Source organism: Carlito syrichta, unplaced genomic scaffold, assembly GCF_000164805.1.
Source record: "Carlito syrichta isolate Samal-C Ts95f unplaced genomic scaffold, Tarsius_syrichta-2.0.1 Scaffold301695, whole genome shotgun sequence".
NCBI lineage: Eukaryota > Metazoa > Chordata > Mammalia > Primates > Tarsiidae > Carlito > Carlito syrichta.
In genome coordinates, this window is record NW_007245791.1 from 69,857 (window position 1) to 81,518 (window position 11,662).

An 11,662-nucleotide genomic window follows, 5' to 3' on the forward strand; every position below is an offset into this window, starting at 1 on the left:
GGCCAGCGGACTAGGTTCAAGGCGTTTGTGCCATCGGGGACTACAATGGCCACGTCGGTCTAGGTGTTAAATGCTCCAAAGAAGTAGCCACTGCCATTCGGGGGGCCATCATCCTGGCCAAGCTGTCCATTGTCCCTGTGCGGAGAGGCTACTGGGGGAACAAGATTGGCAAGTCCCACACTGTCCCTTGCAAGGTGACTGGCCGCTGTGGTTCTGTCCTGGTGCGCCTTATCCCTGCCCCCAGAGGCACTGGCATGGTTTGGGCCCCCGTGCCTAAGAAACTGCTCATGATGGCTGGCATTGATGACTGCTACACCTCAGCCAGGGGCTGCACTGCCACCCTGGGTAACTTCGCCACCTTTGATGCCATCTCTAAGACTTACAGTTACTTGACCCCTGACCTCTGGAAAGAGACAGTGTTCACCAAGTCTCCTTATCAGGAATTCACCCACCATCCCGTCAAGACCCACACCAGAGTCTCCATGCAGAGGACCCAGGCTCCAGCGGAGGCAACGACATAGAGTTTTCATACAAAAAAAAATAAGTGAACCAAGCCCAAAAAAAAAAAAAAAAAAAAAAAAAATGTTTGAATTGTTGAGACCTGATTTATTGCCTAACACATAGTCTACCTTAGAGAATGTTTCATGTACTGATGAGAAAAATGTATATTCTGTAGTTTTGGAGGTGGAATGTTCTGTAGATGTCTATTAATTCCATTTGCTTTATGGTCCAATTTAATGCCAATGTTTCTTTCATGACTTTCTGCCTTGATGATCTGTCTATTGCTGTGAAGTGTTGAAGTCTCCCAATATTATTGTATTGCTGTCTATCTCTTTTTTTTAGGTCTAGTAGAATTTGTTTTATAAAGCTGTGGCTCTGGTATTAGGTGTTATACATTTTAAACTGCTATGGCTTCTTGTAGGATTGATTCTTTTATCATTATATGATAATCATGTTTTTCTTTTTTACTGTCGTAAATTTAAAGTTTGTTTTATTCGATATGAGGGTGGATCCTTCTGCTCGTTTTTGGTTTCCATCTGTGTGGAATATTTTTTCCCACTCCGTTATCTTGAGTCTATAGGAGTTTCTGTGTGCTAAGTGAGTCTCTTGAAGGCAGCAGATATTTAGGGGTTCTTTTTTCCCCATTCTACCAGGTTAAATCTTTTTAGTGTGGCATTGAGACTATATACATTCTGGGTTAATAATAATATGTAAGGTACTATTTCATTCATCATACTGGCTGCTTTATCTTTACTTCTCTATAGTATTGGTGTTCTGTAAGACCTGTGTGCTTTATGATTTCTAGTGTTTTTCTACTGGTGTATTTCAACTTTTTGTTCCAGTATTTAGATCCCCTCTGAGTATTTCTTTTTTTTTTTTTTTTTTTTTTTGAGTTGGAGTCTCACTCTGTCACCCAGACTGGAGTGCAGTGGCCGCTCCCGGCCACCGCAGCCTCGACCTGCTGGGCTCCGGTGATCCTTCCGCCTCAACCTTCCACGTAGCCGGAATTACAGGCATGCGCTACCACGCCCGGCTGATTTTTTTTTTATTTATTGTAGAGATGAGGTCTCACTGCCCAGGCGGGTCTCGAACCCGCAGGCTCAAGCAATCCACTCACCTCAGCCTCGCAAAGGTGCGGGATTACAGGCTGATCCACCAAGCCCGGCTTGAGTATTTCTTGTACTGACAGTCTAGTCATGACAAATTCCCTCAGTGACTGCTTCTCTGAGAAAGACTTCATTTCTTTTTCATTTATGAAACTTAGTTTTGTGGGGTACAAGATCCTTGGCTGATAGTTATTCTGTTTGAGGAGATTGAAGATGGGGTCCCAATCCCTTCTGGCTTGTAGGGGTTCTTCTGAGAAGTCTTCTGTTAGTCTGATAGGTTTACCTTTGTAGGTTATTTGAAGTTTTTGTCTCATCACTCTTAAAATTCTTTCCCTTCACATTAACTTTACATAATCTAATGATTATATGTCTTGGGATGACCTTTTTTCAATAAATCTTCTTTGGGTTCTTTGGTATTGTTGCATCTGGATGTTTAAATCTCTGGCAAGGCCAGGGAAGATTTTCTCCATTATTCCCTCAAATAGATTTTCCAATTCTGTTGTCTTCTCTTCTTCCTCAGAAACACCTATGATTCTTAGGTTTGGATGTTTTACATAATTCCACATTTCTTGGAGAGTTTGTTCCATCTGCTTGATTCTTTTTCTTTATTGTTTTCTTATTAGGTTAATTTAAAGGTCTTCTTTTCAAGTTTTGAGATCCTTTCTTCTTGTTGTTCTAGTATACTGTTAAAACTTTCCACTGTATATTGTACTTCCCTAAATGATTTATTTCTAGAATTTCAGCTTGTTTTTTTTAAGGTTTCTCTTTGTAGAATTCTTCATTCATGTTTGAATAGTTTTTACAATTTCTGTATACTGGTTTTCAACTTTCTCCTGGATATCATTGAGCAATTATAATCAATCTTTGAATTATATCTCTGGAATTATAAAGATTTCATTATGTTTAGGATTCACTGCTGAAGAGTTAGTGTGGTCTTTTGGGGATGTTGAAGAACTCTATTTTGCCATATTGTCAGAATTATTTGGGGTTGGCAGGGGACTGAGATAGGCACTGTAGGATTCCCTCGGTTATATATAGCCATGGTATGGTGTGTTTCTCAATTGCCAGTTGTGATGATGGTCCTGTACTGGGTAACTGCACAGACTCAAGGCATCCTAAGTGGCTGCAATGGCTTGGGTAGTGTGGTGTTAGCTGGGGTCTGGGATCAGACCTCCCCCAAAGGTAAGGTATTATATTAGATGTGATGGGATGTTCTGTTTACCTCCAGTGAGAGGTGAACTTGAGAGAGCCAGTTGTATGGGTGACTGTGGGTTTAATGCTTGATGTGTGTTGCTCTAAGGATTAGTGCCTTGCCAACCTAGATGGTGGATGGGTTGTAGGGACTGCCCAAGCTCTCTATCTGCTTTGAATCTTTGAGGGGGTTGCGGGGGAGGAAATACTCAAGTTCCCCACCTGTGTGCACTCTTGGCTACTCCACTGGAGATTGGAAGGGAGTTTCTGGTCACAGGGTTAATGCTGTTGTGTGGAGGCTGCACAAAAGTGTTTAGCTTGGAAGTGAAAAGTTGCTATGACAAGTCCCACCCAGCTCCCCCACCTTAGCCTCAGGCAGTGTGTCTTTCAAATATCCATGTGCACCTGGCCTCTGGGACTCAGGTATTCTCAAGGCAGCCTTCCCCTGCCAGGAACTGTCTGCCACTGCGGAATTTGCACTTGTGGCCATTTCCTCCCAGGCCAGCTAGAAAGCAGTTGCCAGCAGGGTTGACTTCCTGTGGTGTGGTGGCTAGAGCTGCTCAGGGCTTTTGTTTTCCTTGCATCACTCCATGTGTGTTTCGGCAGAGCACCACTGTGGGTAAGGCAGCTTCCAGTAAGGGATTGGAGTCCCACAAGGCTCAGGGACCCTCCAAGTCCAAGTCTGTGGCAGGAGCACAGAATACTTGAATTCCCCAACTCACCTTCTCACTTTGTCTTGAAGTTGTCCATGATCCGTGCCATGACCCAGGTGAGATTCTGGCCAGTTCCAACCCAGGTTGACTGATTTTTCTCTTCTTTGCACTATGTGGCTATTGTCACTTACTTGATGAGTCGTAGGGCACACTGCCAGTCCCACTCTTCTCTGAGTGCCAAGGAAACTCTCTTTATCTTGGTTTACTCTATGGGAGAAACACACTCTAGTTGCCTTTCATCAACCATCTTAATCCCTTCTCCCCACAAACTTTTTGTAAACATCAATTATTTCACCGTTCTTCACTCAAATTTTTCACTAAATGTGATCATTGTTCTTGCATCAGTCTTAGTAGAATTTATGTTGCTCTAAAAGGGGCTCTTTTCAAACTAATATTTAACCTTCTTAGTGTTTCAAATTAGATCCTGTTTAAATATGTTATAACAAGTTCATTTATTTTAGTGCAAAAAAATTTTTGAAAGCAACACATAGTCTTTCATAATACACATTTTTATGAACTTTTTGAAGATCCCATGTATATCTATCATCTACTTTGAAGCTGCACCCATACTCAAGGTGTGGATCAGAGTTATTCTAGTCATATGAAAGGAACAAAACAAATAACAACTTTAAGCTCAAAGATATACTACAACTTAGGGCTGACCTAGAAGTATTGAGCAGCTGTGTTTAATAGAAAAATCAGAAAACTATGAAATAGAACACCCAGGTCAAGACCTAGTTTCAAGTGCTACCTCTGCTATTTAGTTGCTATAGGACCTTCATCAAGCTATTTAAGATTTCTAAGCTCAGTATTCATATATATAATTTAGGAACCATTCATTCATTCATTCATTCTCATGGAGTCTGTGGTATAGAAGAAGAGTTAAACATTAAACCATCATATATATAAGTGAATGAGGATTAGAAGATAAATATTATGGTTCTTTCAGAGAATAGAGCAAGAATATATGACCTCATCTTGAACAAGTGACACTTCAGTTTGAAGTTGATAAATGAGTAGCCATTAATTCAGTGAAAGGAGGAAGGAGCAAAGAGTAAGTACATTCTAGCAAGAGGTACCATCGTGTTCAAAGACCCTGTCGTGACAGGAATCATAGCTGGCTTGAAGAACTGACAGAAGGCCGGTGAAAATGTCCATTGAAAAGTTTAAAACATGGGAGTGAATGTTATAGGGTAGCAGTGAGATTATATGAAACAGAGCACAGAGCACTACTTTAACTATTAAAGCACACGATAGGCTGAGTGCAGAACTTGAAATCCTAGCATATTTGGAGGCCAAGGCAGGAAGATTACTTGAGGCCACGAGTTTGAGACCAGCCTGGGAAACAGTGAGATTCTGTCTCTAAAAAAAAAATTTCTTTTTAATTAGCCAGGTGTGGTAGTGCACATCTGTGTAGTCCCAGCTATTCTGTAGGCTGAGGCAGAAGGATCACTTGAGCCTAGGAGTTTGAGACTTCAGTAAGTTATAATGATGCCACTGCACTCCAGCCTAGTGATAGAGTGAGACCATGGCAAAAAAATAAAGGAAGGAAGGAAGGGAGAGAGGGAAGGAGGAAGGGAGGGAGGGAGGAAAAGAAGGAGGGAAGGAAGGAGGGAGGGAGAGTAAAGCACAAGCTATTTTATGCATTGATAAAATAATACAAATCATCTAAAATAACTTTCCACCAGCACAAAGACACTATCAAAATATCAGCTGATATTGTTCAGTGACTAGGGCATTTGCTAATAAAGGCAGGAGTGGAATATAACAGAGCCACAGTGACTTTTTTTCAAGTTGAAAACTTCTAGCAGAGAGATATGGGTTCACCATGCTTAAAAGAATCTGCCTGTAAGGAAAACAAATGACAGGATTTGTCAGAAATCTCCCCTGCAGAACTACCAATAAATGACGACCCAGTTTGGTATAAGAGAGGTGAAATGCCAGAACAGCAACTCCCAGGTTGTGATCAAATGCAGTGACTTAGAAATAATTCAAAATGCAGACACCCGACTTCCTGACCTCCTGGGTCAAACTTAGAAATTATTAGTTGACTTTGTCATAACTAAAATTTATTCCCCAAAATGGATATTTTATTTTGAAACTGCATGAAGCTTAAGTGAAAGGTAATAACAGAATTGATAGATCATTTTGCTTTCTTAAGAACACTGCTGGGGAGTTTACTAATAGACTCATAAATGAGGGCTATAGAATGTCAGCTCTGATAAGGATATTAATTAAAAGAAAATTGACTGTTCACATTTCTGCAAGTTCAGACTAGCAGATCAAGCACAAACCCAAAGGAAAGGGGAAGGTCAAGGTGATATTCTACAAGCCAGAAAGTGGGTTAAAATTTCCTGAATAAGCTAAGATAAATAAGGACGCAGACCTGTGGACTTTCATGCTTACAGAAAATCTAAAATAGAACCATCTAAAATATAAGTGGCAAGAAATTTGTAGAAACAATATACTAGATAATAATCATCATAACTTAATGCAGAGTAGCGCAATGTAAATTTTCTTCTTTGACAAAGTGAAAGAGCACATAAATACAGGAACAAGGGTATGTAATCTATTTTAACTTTAGCAGTCTTTTAAAGTCTATCATGCAAACATAATACCATATAAGAGAAATACCTAGATTTTTATAGTAATGAGGTGGCTAGAAAGTTATATGCAAAGAGTAGTTAATTATATACTCCAGAACAAATTATATTAAAAGATTTAAACATACACAAATAAAATCATTTTTAAAAATTGGATATTTATCAAAGCTTTGGAAAGGGAAACTAGAAGCAATTTGACAAAACAGAAAGAAAAGGATGGACTTATTATGTCATCTATAAATGAACAAACTTCTAAATATCAAAAATATAACCCAAAATAGAAATAAATAGCATATTGGGGGAAAGATGAGTAAATAATACGGTAGATATTAGATTACCATTTTTAGTATACAACAAGGTCACTAAAATAACAATGGGAAATGGTTAAAGAATGATTAAGACAATGAAATTGAGGCAAAATTCCTGACTTCTTGTGAGGTTTTGTTTAGGTCATTGCTTTAATCCTAAGTTTCCTTCTTTTCTATTGTCATATTTAAAATTACCTCAAAATTTAGTAGCTTGAAACTAAACACATTATCTTACAGCTTAGCAGCAGCAGCTTGTCTACCTGGGGTAGCAGTCATCTGAAGGCTTGACTGGGGCTGGAGGATCAAGTTACAAGATGCCTCACATACATGGATATTGGCAGAAGGACTCAGTCCCACCACATAAACCTTCTCATAGGTTGTCTGAGTATCCTCAAAACATGGCAGCTGATTTCCCCCAGAGTAAATGACCTAAGAAAGAGCAAGAGGAAATTCATAATATATTTTGTTACCTAGTCTCAAAAGTCAGACTCTGCCATTTCCTGAATATCCTACTAGTTACACAGATAAGCTCTTCTCAGTGTAGGAGAGGATTAAACTAAAGTTTGAATATCATAAAACTGCCTACTTATTAATAACTGAAAATGTAAATCTTTTATTTTTTCACTAAATATTTATTGAATATCTACAAAATGCCATCCAAAGCATTACCCTGTAAAACCAGTTCAAACCAGTAAATCTTACAGTCAAAAAGAATACAAGCAATAGTATTACACAAAGGAGGACTAGCTAGGCCTAATGCAAGAATCATCAGCCAGTGCTAGAAACGCTTAGACTTGAAACCTATAGACATTTTCTAGATAGTTTCAAATCCATCCTATGTACAAAAGATGATACCTCTAATCCACTACCCCTAGATTGTGCATTTGACTTTGTCCAAGGCCCAATCAACACACATTTATGGAGTATCTATTTAGATGCCAGGCATTACACTAGTTCTGGGAAAGCATACATTGTCTTCATGGAAGAAATGGACAGTGGACAAGCAGACACATAAAAAAGCTAAATAATGTGGCTTGTTGTAAGTGCCATAAAGCTAATAAACAGAGGACTGTGGTAGAAAATGCTATGAGAAGGATAAGAAAATAGGGATGGGATGCTTTTCTGAGATAATATTTAAACTGAGACCTGGAGGAGTCAATCATCTAAAAAGTCAGAATAAAGCACTCCAGGTCCAGCATTTCAGAGTGCCAAGTGCCAAGGCATAAACATGCTTGGTAAGCACTTGGAACTGTCGAATGACAGTTTGGCTGAAAAAGGGAGCACAGGGAAAAGTCCCTCAAAATGAGGTCATAGAAATAAAAGGCAGAGGCAAACTGTTCAGGGCCTTAGGGTCTGTGGTAAGGAGTTCGGGTTTTATGCTAAGTGCAGTAGGAAACCAGCCAGTGATTTTCATCAGGCAAGTGACAAGGTCAGATTTAAATTTGCAGTTTGTGGTTCACTCCATTAGACCTGTGGTGTATGTGATAGCTGCTAGGGAGGAAGAAGGGCAGTCAGGGCAAGGGAACGAAGCAGTCTGATTTAGCCTATATAAAGATTAGACCCTTGGCCTTATCTTCATTAGAACAGTGTCATTTACATTGGGCATTGAAATAAATGCAGCTATTGCTACTGATGGTTAGTTTGTCCTCATTTACTGAAAGTGAAAGGTCTTCTCTTCATGACTCATCCACAAATCCTGCTGATCCTCCTAATTAAAAAGTTTTCAAACAAGTTGATACATTAGTTATTATGAGCCCAGACACACCAGGCATAAATCCTTCCTGCCATATTTATGTATGCCAGGACTTCACTGCTGCATCTTTCATCATTATGAGGGATATTCTTCAATATAATTTTCATGACTCCATCTGCCATGTTCTTCTCTCAACATTCTGGGGTGGGGTGACTTCTCAGTGATTATGAATGTCAGATCTGGCATCTTTTAAAAGTAAGGCCCTGACAGAGATCTCAAAGGAAAAACACAGTCATAAAAATGTATATACTGGCAAGTGCTATGTACCACAGACTTGGGAATACACTGCAGGTTAGTCTTTTTTAACACCAAACTCAACAAAGAAACTAAGAACGGAGGTCAATTGAATTTGTAACCATCTTAGTTTTAAACAGATTGATTCTTAAAACATTCTTGCGTTCTTTTTTAGGCACTGTACCTTTCATCAGCATAACTAGACAAACGTTGTGACCTAGTAAAGGTAGAAAGAGCTGTTCTGAAAATTAAACTGTCTCTCCACTCAGCTTAACCTTATCTTTCCAAGACCTTCAAAGCTCTATCTCCACTGAGATGACTTCTCTGATTAATCCAATCACATGTTTTATTCACAGTATGTGACAGTATATGTAGCCTATATCACAAAGTCATTACCAAATAAGCATGTATTTAACTTGTTTTTTATATACTCCCAACCCAAAATAAATAAATAAAGACCAGAACTTGGGTGCAAAGAGTTTATTTTGGAGATACTACCAGCAGGCAGCAGTTAGGGAATGGAAACAGTAAAATAGAGAGCAGGAAATAAACAATAAGAGGTGCTGGTAAGCACTGTGGGCAACTTGTACTCAATGTAGCTGTGGACTAATCCTGCAGGGATTAAACAGAATACGCGGGGTACCCCCCAAAGAAACCGGAATTTATTTATTTAAAAATGTGTATTCTTACATGTTTATACTTCAGTCACCTTCAACATATTCTCCATTTGAGGCAATACACCAACAAAAATGCTTTTTCTACTGCTCAACACAGTTTTTGAACTCGTTCATTTTGATGCCGTTTTAGTGCTTCTGCCATTTTTGTTTCACATCTTCTACATCGGCAAAATGTTTCCCTCTGAGTACTTTTCATCCAGGGAAACAAAAAACGTGGCTCAGAGCAAGATTGGGTGACTGTAAGGGTGGGATATGGGTCAAGGCATTTTGGGTCAAAAACTGCTGAACATTCAGCACCATGTGGGCAGGTGAACTCATAAATCACTCTGCATAAAATGGGTAAACGTGTTGAATAATCTCCAAAAAAATTCACTGAAGCCGAACGCAGCCTCTCACAACAACACTAGCTGATACAATGATGATGCTGATGGATTACTAGGACATTTACCTAGCAGGAGAAGCCATACTACAAGGGGTCCTTCCTCCAAAAAATAATTCTGGTTGCCGGGCTCACTGGCTCAGCCTGTAATCCCAGCACTTTGGGAGGCCGAGGCAAGTGATTGCCTGAGCCCGCGGGTTTGAGACCAGTCTGAGCAACTTGGTAAGACCTCGTCTCTATAATAAATCAAAAATTAGCCGGGCATGGTAGCGCACGCCTGTAGTTCCACCTACTTGGAAGGCTGAGAGGGAAGGATCATCAGAGCTCAGCAGATCGACACTGGGGTGGCCCACTGCACTCCAGCCTGGGTGAGGGAGTTAGACGCCAACTCAAATAATAATAATAATAATAATAATAATAATAATTCTGGTTTGGAGGTGTTATTTTTGGTCCCCCCTCGTATACCTAAGAATTTCCTTCTGAAGGACAGAAGTCTGAGGTATCTATCCTGTTTTCCATTGGTTGAGGTTTGCCCCTGTGGGCATAATTCCCCACAGTTCTATGCTACCCAACAGGTAAACAAAGAGAGTTCTAAGCCTTCAGAAAAAGCCCTGAGGCAGAAGAGCTGAGAAGTGGAAAGTGCTTAAGGTGGGAAGAGGTCATTCTTAAAGGGAAATTAGTTGTGGATCAAGAGATTGCAGCACTGGGCACAAAAAGTGTCTGCTACAGCATAGAAATAATGTTGTTAATAATATTATTGAAAATATAAACAGGGATTAGTGGTAGTAAATATCTGTCTGGGGACGGGGAGACACCTCTTATCAACAAGGGTGCCTGAATGAAGTATATTAGTATACCTAACCCTTAACTGTACCCCACAATATCATAATAAAAAATATTGATTATAAAAAAAGAAAATATAAACAATTATTTCATTTCTTGTAGTGTCACACAAGAGATTGATCAGCTGAGTCTGAGAATACCCAAGTATTAAGTGAGCACCTACTGGGCCCTAGCTAAATGGTATGGGGCAAAACAGAAGTTAAAGACAAGATGCCTAACTCTCAAAGAGCTTACAATCTTATAGGATTACCAACAATCACAAACAAATTAACTGGTGGTTCTGACCATAGGGCAGAAAAAGTAAAAGACAGTATCATGAAGTGGTTAAAAAATTCCATTCTAGAGCTAGGCACACCTAGGTTTAAAACAAATCCAGTATTTGCACTGTCACCTTGGAAAAGGTGCTTACTCTCTCTATGTCTTGATTTCTTCATCTGATAATTAGGAAAATAATAGTATCTGCTTCATGGGATCATTTTGAGAACTAAATGCAAGTAAAGCACTAATCACAGTGCCTGGCACATAAATATTCAATAAGTGTTTTATTTTTGTGAAGGTAAGGAGAAATTTAATAGCAGATGGAGACTTAAGGAAGAGAAAAAGTATCATCATATCAGACTTTCTCTTCCTTAAATCTAAATTTTCTATAATCCCTGGCTTCTGTTCTAGTGCCATTTTACCTTTTTTACTTTAATTTTTATTTTTTTTTTTTTGAGTTGGAGTCTCACTCTGTCGCCCAGACTAGAGTGCAGTGGCCACTCCTGGCCACCTCAGCCTCAACCTGCTGGGCTCCACCGATCCTTCCACCTCAGCCTTCCAAGTAGCTGGAGCTACAGACGCACACCACCACGCCCGGCTAATTTTTGATTTATTGTAGAGATGAGGTCTTGCCAAGTTGCCCAGGTAGGTATCCAACCCACGGGCTCAGGCAATCCACTCACTTCAGCCTCCCCAGGCGCGGGATTATAGACTGAGCCACCCAGCCCGGCTTTTATTTTTATTTTTTTACTTTTTTTTAAAAGCAACATTATCTAAGGAAGAGCTACTTATATTAAGACTGGAAGGCAAGCATTTAAAAGTACAGAAATGTAGCACAAAATTCATGAGCTTTGGAACAACACCAACCTAATTTCAAATCCATGTATCTTGCCCCTGCATGACCTTGGGTAAATCTCTTGAGCACTCTGCCATGCAGTTTTCTCATCTACAAAATGGGGGTGACACAATCTGCCACTGTGAATAGTAAAGGTGTATCACTGTAGAATTTCCAACACATTTTAGATTCTCAAAATTGTTGATTGCTACTATTCACTGTTCATTCAGTAGACACATTAGGCACCTACTCTATGTAAAG

At 39.6% G+C, this 11,662-nt stretch overlaps 1 pseudogene; it reads left to right on the top strand.

Annotated features, from left to right (window-relative positions):
• LOC103257408 overlaps window positions 1-572 on the top strand; it is a 988-nt pseudogene extending 416 nt beyond the window's left edge.
• Window positions 573-11,662: the final 11,090 nt, after the last annotated feature.